The sequence below is a fragment of the Lycorma delicatula genome, chromosome 1, assembly GCF_047948215.1.
Source record: "Lycorma delicatula isolate Av1 chromosome 1, ASM4794821v1, whole genome shotgun sequence".
In the NCBI taxonomy this organism is placed as follows: Eukaryota; Metazoa; Arthropoda; class Insecta; order Hemiptera; family Fulgoridae; genus Lycorma; species Lycorma delicatula.
Window position 1 is genome coordinate 245,477,438 of NC_134455.1, and position 11,902 is coordinate 245,489,339.

The following is an 11,902-nucleotide window of genomic DNA, read 5'->3' on the forward strand; positions in this document are numbered from 1 at the left end:
CTGATCTGAAATTCGAGAGTTCCAGCGTTCAAGTCCTAGTAAAGGGAATTATTTTTGACCGGATTTGAATATTAGATCGTGAATACCGGTGTTCTTTAGTAGTTATTTCAATTAACCACACATCTCAGGAATGGTCGAACTGAGACTGTACCAGACTGCAGTCATTTACACTCATACATATCATCCTCATTCATCCTCTGAAGTAATACCTGAACGGTAATTCCCGGAGGTTAAACAGAAAAAGAAAGAAAGACCGACTGTTGCGGTCCTTATCATGAACATTGGTGCGGCCAATTTTAAACTAAATGCATCACTGCCTCACTCTACCTTCACTCATTATTCCATCTCCGTACACTAAACAAAGTTCCCGATGAATTTCAGTTGGTTTGAGGTATTTTGCCAGTAAAAATAGCTAATCACTGAATGCACCTCACAACTCGCAGGATTTTCTATTGAACCGCACATTTCAACAATTCATAACGAACAAAGTAGAAAAATCACAGTCCACACGCTACGACAGCTTGATGCGTACTGAGTGTAGAAACGTTTACACTATATTAACTCTGATGGATGGGGATAGAGCCGCCGCCATCTTGGCGGCTCTATCCCACACATCTCCACACTAGGCACAAAAGTAAGTTACTTTCTGGACCGCCCTCGTAATTTGCACTACTGCAGACCTTAGGGACGTCAAGCTAAAGACCTCGTTAAAAATCAAGGTCAAATATGGTCTAAAATTACAGACTAATTTTGACTTCCTTTGATTTTTGGGAAACAAAATGAACAAAAAATTGGTAGCGTCCGTTAACCGTCCAGTATAGTATCAAATAAAAAATAAGAAAGGTGCAGCTCTATACAAAAGGTACACGCCCACATGTGCGTGCGTGCCCCTTTCGCACCCAAAATATACCTTACACACACACGCACGCACGCACATGTTGCACATTCCCTCTTTCCCTATTTACATTTTATCCTTTACCTCTTTCCATTCCCCCTTTCCACTTCCCCCTTTCCACTTCCCCATTTTTTTGTTTTACCCTTTTCTTTTTCCTCTTTTCCCTATTTCGCTTTTTCCAGCGTGTAAATCGGTCCAGTAGTTTTTAGTCTATAGCGGACACACATACGAACATTGCCTTTATATATATATATATATATATATATATATATATATAAGAAAAAAAGTTTTGTATATTTGTTTCGTAAATATCTCGACACCGGCGCCACCTAGCGGATATAATTTTCAAAAAGATTTTCATTTCACGCAGCTAATATATATTATGAATATGAGAAAAAATGAGAAAAAAATACAATTTTTAGAAATATCTCGACTCCAGCGCTACCTAGCGGATCCATTTTTTGCAAAAATATTTCTTTTCACATAAGTAATACATATTTAAAATATGAGCTAAATCGGTCCATACATAATTTTTTTTTTAACATCTCGGCCCCAGCGCCACCTAGCGGGTCCAGACTAATTCAGAAACTTACGCGGGCGTGTGCACAACTCGCGAAAGTTTCATCGCAATCTGATGAATAGTATAGGAACGCATACGGAACAAACAAACAAACAAAGATTCATTTATATGTTTACCTATATAACGATAACATCTATTTGATAATTGAAAATTAAGTACAGTTATACAAAAATTGTAAATACTATTGTGAAAGTGATTATAGATTTTAGATACTTAGAATATGGAAAAATAAATTTATGATTTACATGAAAACCCTACCCCAGATTCAACATTTTTGTAGAATCTGACAGAATACAGAGATTGGGATAAATACAATTGTTTGCTAACTGAATGAAAAGAATGACTGAACTAAGCAGACTTTAATTTATTCACATCTTTTATCTCCATTGTAATTTGAAGTTAACATCGGCAGTTAAATTTTGAATAGTAATAATAATAATAATAACATAATCTAATATTTTAAATAATAATCTAGCATCAACAGTTAATTTGAAGACATGACATCGAAAATGGAATGACAGTAGTTTATTCTATTTTCTTTTGTGACTCATTGTCAAACTTCCCCTCCTGCTCACCCCATTGGAATTTTTTAGGGTTTAATACAGGTTAGAGCTTAACTTTTGAGCTTAATAGAGATTTTAAGATACGAACTTCCCTGTTACAAAGTAATAAGTGGTTAAAAGATCCTGTTAGAATTTTTTTTAATCCATATCTCTTTTATCTTTAGTTTTGTTGTGATTCTTTTTAATAGAATACCCACCGCTGTAATAATATATTCTATGTTAAATTTTTATTGGTAGACATAATTTTATGTCCTGAAACCAGTTAGAGGCCCCAAACATTTCAGAGCAATCTACAATTTCTAGAGTAGTTCTTACACTGATGACCTTAACACTGTCGGATATTTCTTCTTCCCCGTAAGAAAAATATTCGGTGATTCTAGATATTAATAATTTTTTATATAACATAATTACCTATAGATAATGAATGAGAATAATTGATTTAGACAAAGATGGGCTAAACTAGCATATCACTTAATATTAATAATTTTGATAATTATTTAAATCCTTACATTATTTCCTAAATTTGTTATACTACAAAGAGAGTTAAATCTTATTAAGTAGAAAACGTTCACAACATATAGTTTTAGGGCAAAGAGCATATAGTCAACGTTACCAAACTTTTATACTAAAAGTAATTAAATCTCAAAGTTCTCTGAAAATTGCTATCCTAATTTATCAACTAGTGTCCCCTTGTTGCTCCGCAGTGTTATTATTACAAAGGGTGTTAGGTATTTAAAAAAATCCGCCAAAATCTATTACATTTACAACACGTCTCACCCTCATCCCCTGTTTCCTTGTTCTTCTGTTTCCTTTTCTATCACAGATAAAATGCGTGCCAAAACTTATTTCCGGTCCGTCGACATGCTCTACTGGATCGATAGAAGTAATTTTTTTTTATCCTTTGCTCGGGATGGCCTGCAAATATATCATCAAGCTTTGAAAGACTTAAATTGATTTTCCTGTGGGTAATAATTCGGAAAGTCCCTCTATTAAGTAATAACTGAAGATTTTTTGAGAAATTCTCAAGTTTTTTGAGAAATTCAAGTTTGGGGTCTTGATGCTTCATGACATATCTGTAGTTCATTCCGAGCAGAGTAAAAAAATCGGCCTGGTCCATTCAGTAGAATGTCCACACGGTTCAGAAATAAGATTTTAGCCCAATTTTTTAATACCAATGATTTCCTGTGGGAGTGGATTAACTTCTCAAAAAATCACTATTTCATTTGACTGAAAGGTTTAGTAAGTTAATGACTTCAATTTTATATGATTCTTTATGTTACAAACTCCGATTAAATATTTTAACTGGTCCTTAAATTATTGTTTTCCTTTTATGTTGACTAACAAAAAGGGAGATACGACTTGAAAATTTAATAAATTGTTGAGGCATCAGAATAAATGTCAGCTGAGAATTAACTGGACAGTCTGAAATTTTACACTAGACTGTCTTCTAAATAACATCAACGTATATATGTTGTGTTTCTAAGTTTACTATAAAACTAACTATTTTATTTCTTTATGCATGTCTATTATTTTTAATTTCACGATTTTTTTTTCTATAGGCACGTGTTTGGTTGAACCGTATGACCAAGAATCAAGCATTACTACTATATGGTCTTAGTGTAAAAATGTTCACTAAAGAAATGCCTCCTTTATTTCTACAACTGACTGAAGCCATCGTAAATAATAGGATTGTAAATATGATGCAGTTATTTGGTGAGCAGACTGATGTTTACTAGTTGAATAATAAGCCTTTAAATGTGACTGTGTACTTCTTGACAGGAAAAGCTAAATAGCATGTACTTCAGAGTTTTATTATCGCACTAAAGGATAAAAATCCCATGATTTCTTTTCATCCTCTTTTTCAATAATTGGGTAGGACAAACATAACTTGAGTAAATGGAACCTTAAAATTAAGAAATTCCTGTCTTTTAGTGTTTGTATTCACAATTTGATAATACTTATTTTAAAGTAAATACTATCAAAATAATTTTTTAGAACTCAAGAGGAAAAAATTCTCATTACTTTTTACGTATAAAATTTGGAAATTTAATAATGTAACATCATAAGTTTCGTATATTTTTCTGTCAAGAATCTTAAAACAAAGCTGAGGCAGGATTTGTGGGGTATTTATCACGTTATTCTAATAGATTCATTTTTAAATATGTGTAACAATCAAATTAATGTGTTAACAGTGCCATTATTTAAAAAGTACCATCGCTCACAGATGACATGTAATATTACTTTTTTACTGAAGTTAATATATTATTTTAACTTTCTATTTTCATATGAGATTTGAAATCTATAGGCCGAAACTAAGAATTAATGTCAGATTTCTTTACAGAATGGAAATAACGTAAGGTAATTGAAGTCAAATTTTCTATTTATTTATTCTCTCTTTGTTAATTAAAGATCGATCCCCAAATATGTTTACAAGCCAAGTTATGGTACGATCTCGAATGAATGAATACAGTTTTTAGATATCTAAATAATTTTACTTTATTATAATTCTGTAGAAGTAAAAGAAATACCAAAACAACTTTTTTTATCAAAATTATTTATAATCATTGAAAACCTTAGTTACCGGTACACGTTCTTTTCTTACAACAAAAAATGAATTTAAAATAGCGTTTGTAAAAGTTATTTATTATATAAATAGCTAACATTAGTGATTATTATTTTTTATTCAATTATAATGCAACCAATAATGGATTTTTTTTTTGTTATATCCATTTTCTGTTAAACTTAACAATTTTACTTGCAGTATAATAACTTATAACTTTAGCCCAGTTAGAACACATAGACTCTTCTGCTCCAATGTGGTGAATAATGTAAATATTGTAACAGTATTTTTTGGCTTAGGAACTACTTAAAATTAATTACGTTGATTTATTAACATTTTGCGTTGTTAGACATAATTATAAATCTTGCAGAATAATACATATACAGCGGTTGGAGATGCTCCCTCTTCACGAGAGGAAGTACTTCCACTTATTTTACTTCATTCAATGGATTGAACACGAAAGAGTGAGTGAGATTCAACATATAAAAATTTCAGAAGTTATGTTTTTTAACCATTTCCTGATTTTTTTTCTAATGATAATGACTTAAACACTAGTCCTTAATAATTTTTAATAAATTGATGAAATTACAGGACTTGAAAATTTCAATAAGTACTTTTTTCTTTTTTTTAGAATACCTTAAACTTATGAAGGTAATTGGGAGACTCCCTCTGCAGTCCAATCTAAAAAGTTTGATAGAGGTAAGATTGAGTCTTGAGTCAATTAAAAAAAGTTCAAAAGTCTTATTTTCATTACAAGACTTTAATTTTAAATGCTAAATTAATATAGCATACGAATAAAGTAGACCCCTTCTTACCCAAGTAGTTTTACTACTTGCGGGAGTAGTAGTATTACAGAAAAAAAAACAATACACTAATTAGTTTATACGTAGTTACTGACTGATGTTTTATGTTGCTGTTTTGAAAATAAACTTACTTTTGAATTTAAGTTTAGTAATTAATAATTTCAATAATTTTATGCGGTAGGAAAATAATTTACAAAAAGGTTTGTCGTTTGTACTCGCAAAATTATATGTAAAAAGATAAAAAAAACCTACGACAATAAACAATAAACTTTCCTATTTATATTGGACAGATTTTTTAATACAAATGTTTCGTTTATTGGCTGCGAGTATATTTATGTTTGATGAATAATTGATCGAGGAATGCAAACGAATGACTGTCTGATTCAAATATAGTACCAAGTTAAAAAAACTTATGCCGAGCCAGTTGTCAAAAATATTGCGTATATTCTACACAGAATTTAAAATATTGTCCTTTCAATTAATTACAAACTGAAGTTGTTTAATGGTGCTGATCAATATTGGTCAAAATTATTGTTAGTACCAAAAATTGACCGGCGTTGTTGTCAGTTGCATACAAATTTTGTAAATAAAAAAGAATCTAACTATATGTGCTTCATATAAATACAGTTTTAAATCATATAACACATAAAGAACAATTCTATTGTAATATAAAATGTGTTTGTTTATGCTCGCGCATGTATATTACATGTATAAATATGTATGTATAATAATGTATGTATGTACGTATGTATGTATGTATAAATAATATGTATGTAAAGAAAAAACTTTTTTTTTATAAATATACCTCTATAAAAGAAAATTAATTCTCTGGTTATATAAATCATTTTCAAAGTCAAAATTAGATTCGATGAAATACACTTTGTCGCAGATAACTTGCATATCACATATAATTAACAAACAATAATTTGACAATCAAACGAATGAATAATTAACAAACAAAAAACACGACACAATTGAAAATATTCGTTTGTAATGTCATAAGTAGACTTCTTTACCGTTAATGCGGTACCAATCGTTCTACCTTTGATGCGGTGTTCTCCAACCTCATGTTAATCTATGTGAGGGACGGCCATCGTCTACTGCTTCGCTAGTTATCAAAGCTCAGCGCCCTTTCTTAGCTCTACGTATACAATTACCTCCAGTTCTAACTGTTGCTTCATATTATTACTCCCATTAATGACCTTCTATCGTAAATTACTGCTTTAGTCTTTATCGATAACATAAAAGGAACACAAATCGGGTAAAATTACGAGAAAAATTCTGCAATCTTGTAAATATCGTGAAAACTAGTTTTTACGTACGGCTCTAAAAACGTTAATTCTGTTTGTTATAGTTTTGTGGTTGGCAAAAGAACATACACGTTTGGACTTTCCAGCATCGCCAGTATTTTCGTTGGGGAGCTGTATGCTATTAATAAGGCCTTAAACATAATTAGCCCAACATTTCGACACGTACTTATCTGCTCAGATTCCATAAGCGAGTGCCTTACAAGTGACACTTTGTTATCTGTGAGATTCAGTGTGTTATTTCTGAAATGGCTCAACATAACACAACTGTGAGCTTCTGCTGTACCCCAGCCATATTTGAATTTCAGGCAATGAGCGCGCTGATAGTGTGAAAAAGACGCTTGTTTCCAGCCTCCTTTCAAGATCATCAACACTAATCGTGTTTATGATCTTGTCTGTTTCCTGAAGAGGATGATCCGTGATGAGTGGCAAAGTGAATGGAATGCTACTATAACAATAAAATCTGCCCTTGTCGAACACCGTGGAACACCTCATGCAGGAAAAACGGCCGAGAGCAGGTTTTTCGCAATTTACGAAGAGGACTAATAGGTTCAGTCATGGATATCTCATTACTCAGACAGATGTGCTCGTGTGTGTTCGCTGCCACTGCCAACTAACTGTACACCATATTCTTATTGATTGTGTCTGTTGTGTCATTGCGTCGGAAAATTAAAAACTGGGGGCTAACTACCGAAATATCTTAGGAAACAATGAGACGATGTTCTCGAATATTTTAAGATTTCTCAAAGTCGCCCGTTTTTATTAAAATATTTGATTTTTATTATAGTATGTTTCAGCTATTTCTGCCATTTGGCGTATGGTAATTTTATTGTTTTAATTTAGATTATGAGTGTAATTCATGGCGGTTTTATTTTTCGTTTTTAACATGTCATAGTCGTTTTCCAGTTATACTATGGTTTTATATTACTGGGTTTTAGTTTTTAATTTAATCGTAAATTGTTAATTTCTAATATTTATTTACTGTATACATAAAGGTCCAGGCGCTGATGATAACAGTTAGTTGTGCACCCAGGGAAAAAGCAAGACTCTTCCCAGCCGCCGCCATAAACGATAGAGTCGAGCTATCACGACTAAAACCCCTTCTCCGGCTATAATATGCTCCGCTGTTCACCTTTCGGTATTACTCAGGAGCTTGTTGTACTCATATGAGTACCTTGCGGGTGGATCGTGGAGTCCTGGGCGCATCAACAACAGCGGCGATACTTAGGAGGCTCCGTTAGCCTTCTCACCCATACTGTCCTCTATCCTCCCAGTCCGAGAAAGTTTTGACTACTACCGTTGTCCTAGCGTCTTCATCTAGTTACTGGCGTTCTTCTTGCTACTTAATCTAGTTTAGTCAAAATGGAAATATCCATTTTGAGTATCCTTGAATCCATTTCCACTAGTTTCGGCGTGACGTATATTTTACGTACGTACGTATGTATTTGGCATGTATAAAAAACAATTAGTCGTAGAATATTGAAATTTTGGATTTAGGACTGTTGGGCGCCTTAAATTGTGCACCTTCCCTTTTAATTGCAATCGACTTGACCAAAAATGTCCAAAAAAACCCAAAATATAAAAAAAATTAGATTTTGATCTTTCTTAACTGCAGTAACAAGCCATCATTGAGAGCTTTTCAACGATATTATATAGTATTTTCATTAGTTCCAGAATTATAGCCAAATAAAATTTTAATTAATGAAATATTTTGATCTTACAAGGCGAATACACATCGGTTCGAATCCGACTTACCGTATTTATTCGAGTACCCCCCGCCACCGAATAATTCCCCGCACCTCGATTTTCCGGATCGAAAATAAAAAAAAAATAGAGTATATACCGGTATTTTAAAGTGCAACGATATGATAAAAAAATACGAAAATATTCAGAAAGTATAGCATTTAATTCGTTCATTTAAATTACAATATTAATATTACATTAATAATTAATTATGGTAAGTACTAGTTTAGTTCAGAATCCGTAGGCCAGTAAAACGAAAAGAAAATATCATGTTGAAAAGGATCATTTCAATACACTTTTTAATATGGGATTTTATTTTTAATTAATCACTGTCAATGTCTGTAGAAGAGTTACCGGTGGTCTCCACGTCTTTCTGCCAAAAGTAATCTTCATTACCGTCAAGTTCATTAGATATTTCGCATTTTTTAAAACTTTCCTTACTAATTCCGTGGAAATACCTTCCCAAGCATCTTTTATCCAAACACAAATCTGGTTAAAATCTAGACGTTTGATTCTTCCTGTCGGCGTGAGAAAGAAATTTTCATCAGCCATTCACTGTACAGTTGTTTTAATCCAGATTTGAACGGTTTATTAATGCAGACATCTAGTGGTTGCAATAGAGATGTCAATCTACCTGGAACTATTACTTGGTCTGTCATGCCCTTTTTTAAAATGTCTTTCACTTTATCAGTCGTATGCCTTCGATAACTATCCATTACTAACATACCGGTATTTTTTTATTAAGTAAACCTCCTGATCGCTTTTGCCATACACACCTGATCCAATCTAAAATTAAGGTTTCGTCCATCCAACCTGATTACTGTGCTTTGATAACTCCATTTACCTGTACGGTAGGAAGAGTTTTTCTTTTAAAAACAATGTACGGAGGTAATTTTGATCCATCAGAAGTAATGCAAAGCATAACACTACACATTTGTTTTTTATTACCACCACTGCGTATCCTAACAGTTTTTTCACCTTTTTTGTTTACGGTTTTGTCAAATGGCATTTCAAAATATACGGGGTTTGATCAGCGTTTCCTATTTGAGAAGGCAAATAGCCTTTTTCTTTTCTAAGATTTATTATGTATTTGTGAAAATGTAATATTTTTTGTTCATAAGCGTCTGGAAGTCGTTGAGAAATGGTCGTCTTTCGTCTTATTGACAAATCATTTCGTGCAAAAAATCGTGTTATCCACCACGGTTTTTTTTTTAAATCAACTTTATTCAATGATTTAGCGATTTCACAATTTACAATTTTTCTATACCTGTGTATTTTGTTTTTAAGCCACGAAAAGCCCCTTTATTACCAGTGCCTTTCACCAGAAGTTGTTTCTTCTTACGCCAGTCTCGAATGCAGCTTTCATCTACGTCAAATTTTCTTCCTGCCGCCCGATTTCCAATTTTTTTAGCCTCTTCTATAACGCGCAGTTTTTCATCTACTGTAAAAGATCGTAGACGCTGTCCTTTTGTACTCACTTTCATGCCGTAAATATAAATCACCGTATTAAACTTTACAAGATAAACTAAACAGATAAAACGTATATAACCGTCCATATATACAAACAGTACAATGACTATGCCGAATAGACAAGACGACGGTGGGTAACTGTAGTGTCATTAGAACCGAATGCTGCCTATACAGAATGAATCGGTTTTATAAAAATACCGTTCGTTCTTATTGATAATATGAACAGGATGTTAATAATTAAGGATGTATTCTGTATAAGCGGCATCCGGTATTGATAAACGAAAGCCTAATGTAACAATATTTATGTGAATGAATTTAGGTACTTCTAAGAAAACGTTTACTTTACATAAATTATACTGGCTAAAGGCTATGTTTAAAGTAAGCCCCGCACCCTTATTTTTTCTCTCCAATTCCAAGAAAAAAAGTGCGGAGTACTCGAATAAATACGGTATTTCCTTTTTTTACGTTTATGTAAATTTAAATATATTGATTTATTAATAATAAATGTAAATATTTATTAAAAATTATTAAAAAATGTTTTGCAAACAATAATTCAATAATAAAAATAAAAAAAATCATTAGTTATTAGTGAAATAGAATTTTGTTTACTTTACATTTAAAAAAAATTGTATATGTAATTTAATTGGCGTACAAGGAAGTCATGTGTCAATTTTTCGTCTATTCATCAGTAAAAATACATTCATAATGTAAAATTATTTAATATATTTATGATAAAAAAATATAATTAAACTTGCTCATAAAGAATCTAAAATAATAATTATAAAGTTAATATACTTTAACAAAGTGAAATTTATTTTATTTTACATTATTTATAGCACACAAGGTTGATATATTATTATTCACTTAACAATAATAAAAAATCACCTGAAAATGTTTATCTAGAAGATGAATCAGTAATTTATACATATTTTAATATTATATTTGAGAATATCAAGGATAATAAAATAAAAACAATAATAATTACATATGAAAAAACTACTTGCTGAAAAGATAAGTTTTATATTAGAAGTGAAATTTGTTGTTTATATTTTAATGAGAAGACTAAAGAAGTTATTAAAGTAGATATTGCTCTTAATCCTGTGAATCAGTTTAATTTTTTTTTATGATTTCAAGTTTACTTTACTTATACTAATTCACCTTTTGGATTTTGTTGATATGCAAGTCAGCTTTTGATAAGAGTTAAATTAGTCGTCAACTGGTATTTCAAAATTTAGAAGTGCTTTTGTTAGTCGCACGGTGCGGGTATTGAGATTGAGTATGTTTTTATTTTTATTTAATATACTAAGAGCAATAAGCAGTAAAATTATGTTACAGAAAAATACTTTACAATCTTCAAATAATAGTTTACTGGTATATTGCGCTGCTTTCCTACAACCGCACTTAACATTAGGTTTTGAATAGTAGGAAGTTTCTTAATGTGAGAATTCAGACCTCCTTTTTACCCTGCAATCCTTTATTGAATTGATGATTATCATAACCAAAAAATGTTGCTTTAATACACTTCGTATGATTTGTCATTTTATAAAATTGTGTAATATAAGTATTTCAATTTAGGATAAAGGGTATCTTACATTTCGAAGTTCTTCCTCATTTTCGAAGTTCTTCCATTTAAAATATTGATGAAAACAATTCCTAGTTGTTTCTTTTCTACTTAGTGTACTGCGAGGTACTATCAAGGAGAACGAGCTGAATTAATTTATGAATTTTATTTTATGAGGAATTTTCAATGTGAATTTAGAGAAAGTCATGTAAGTTACTTTCTCAGAATTGAAAATTAATGTATATTTTTGTCCAGCTAAGTTTTAACTAACAAAATTCCGTTCTCTACTGTTCTGAAAATCCAATTCCAAGATGATTATTTTACAGTCCTCCTACATTGAGTTTAATCAGGAAATTAATAGATCAAGAGAAGGCTTCCGGATAGAATAGGGACATACGGTAAAACAGATAACGCCATTTT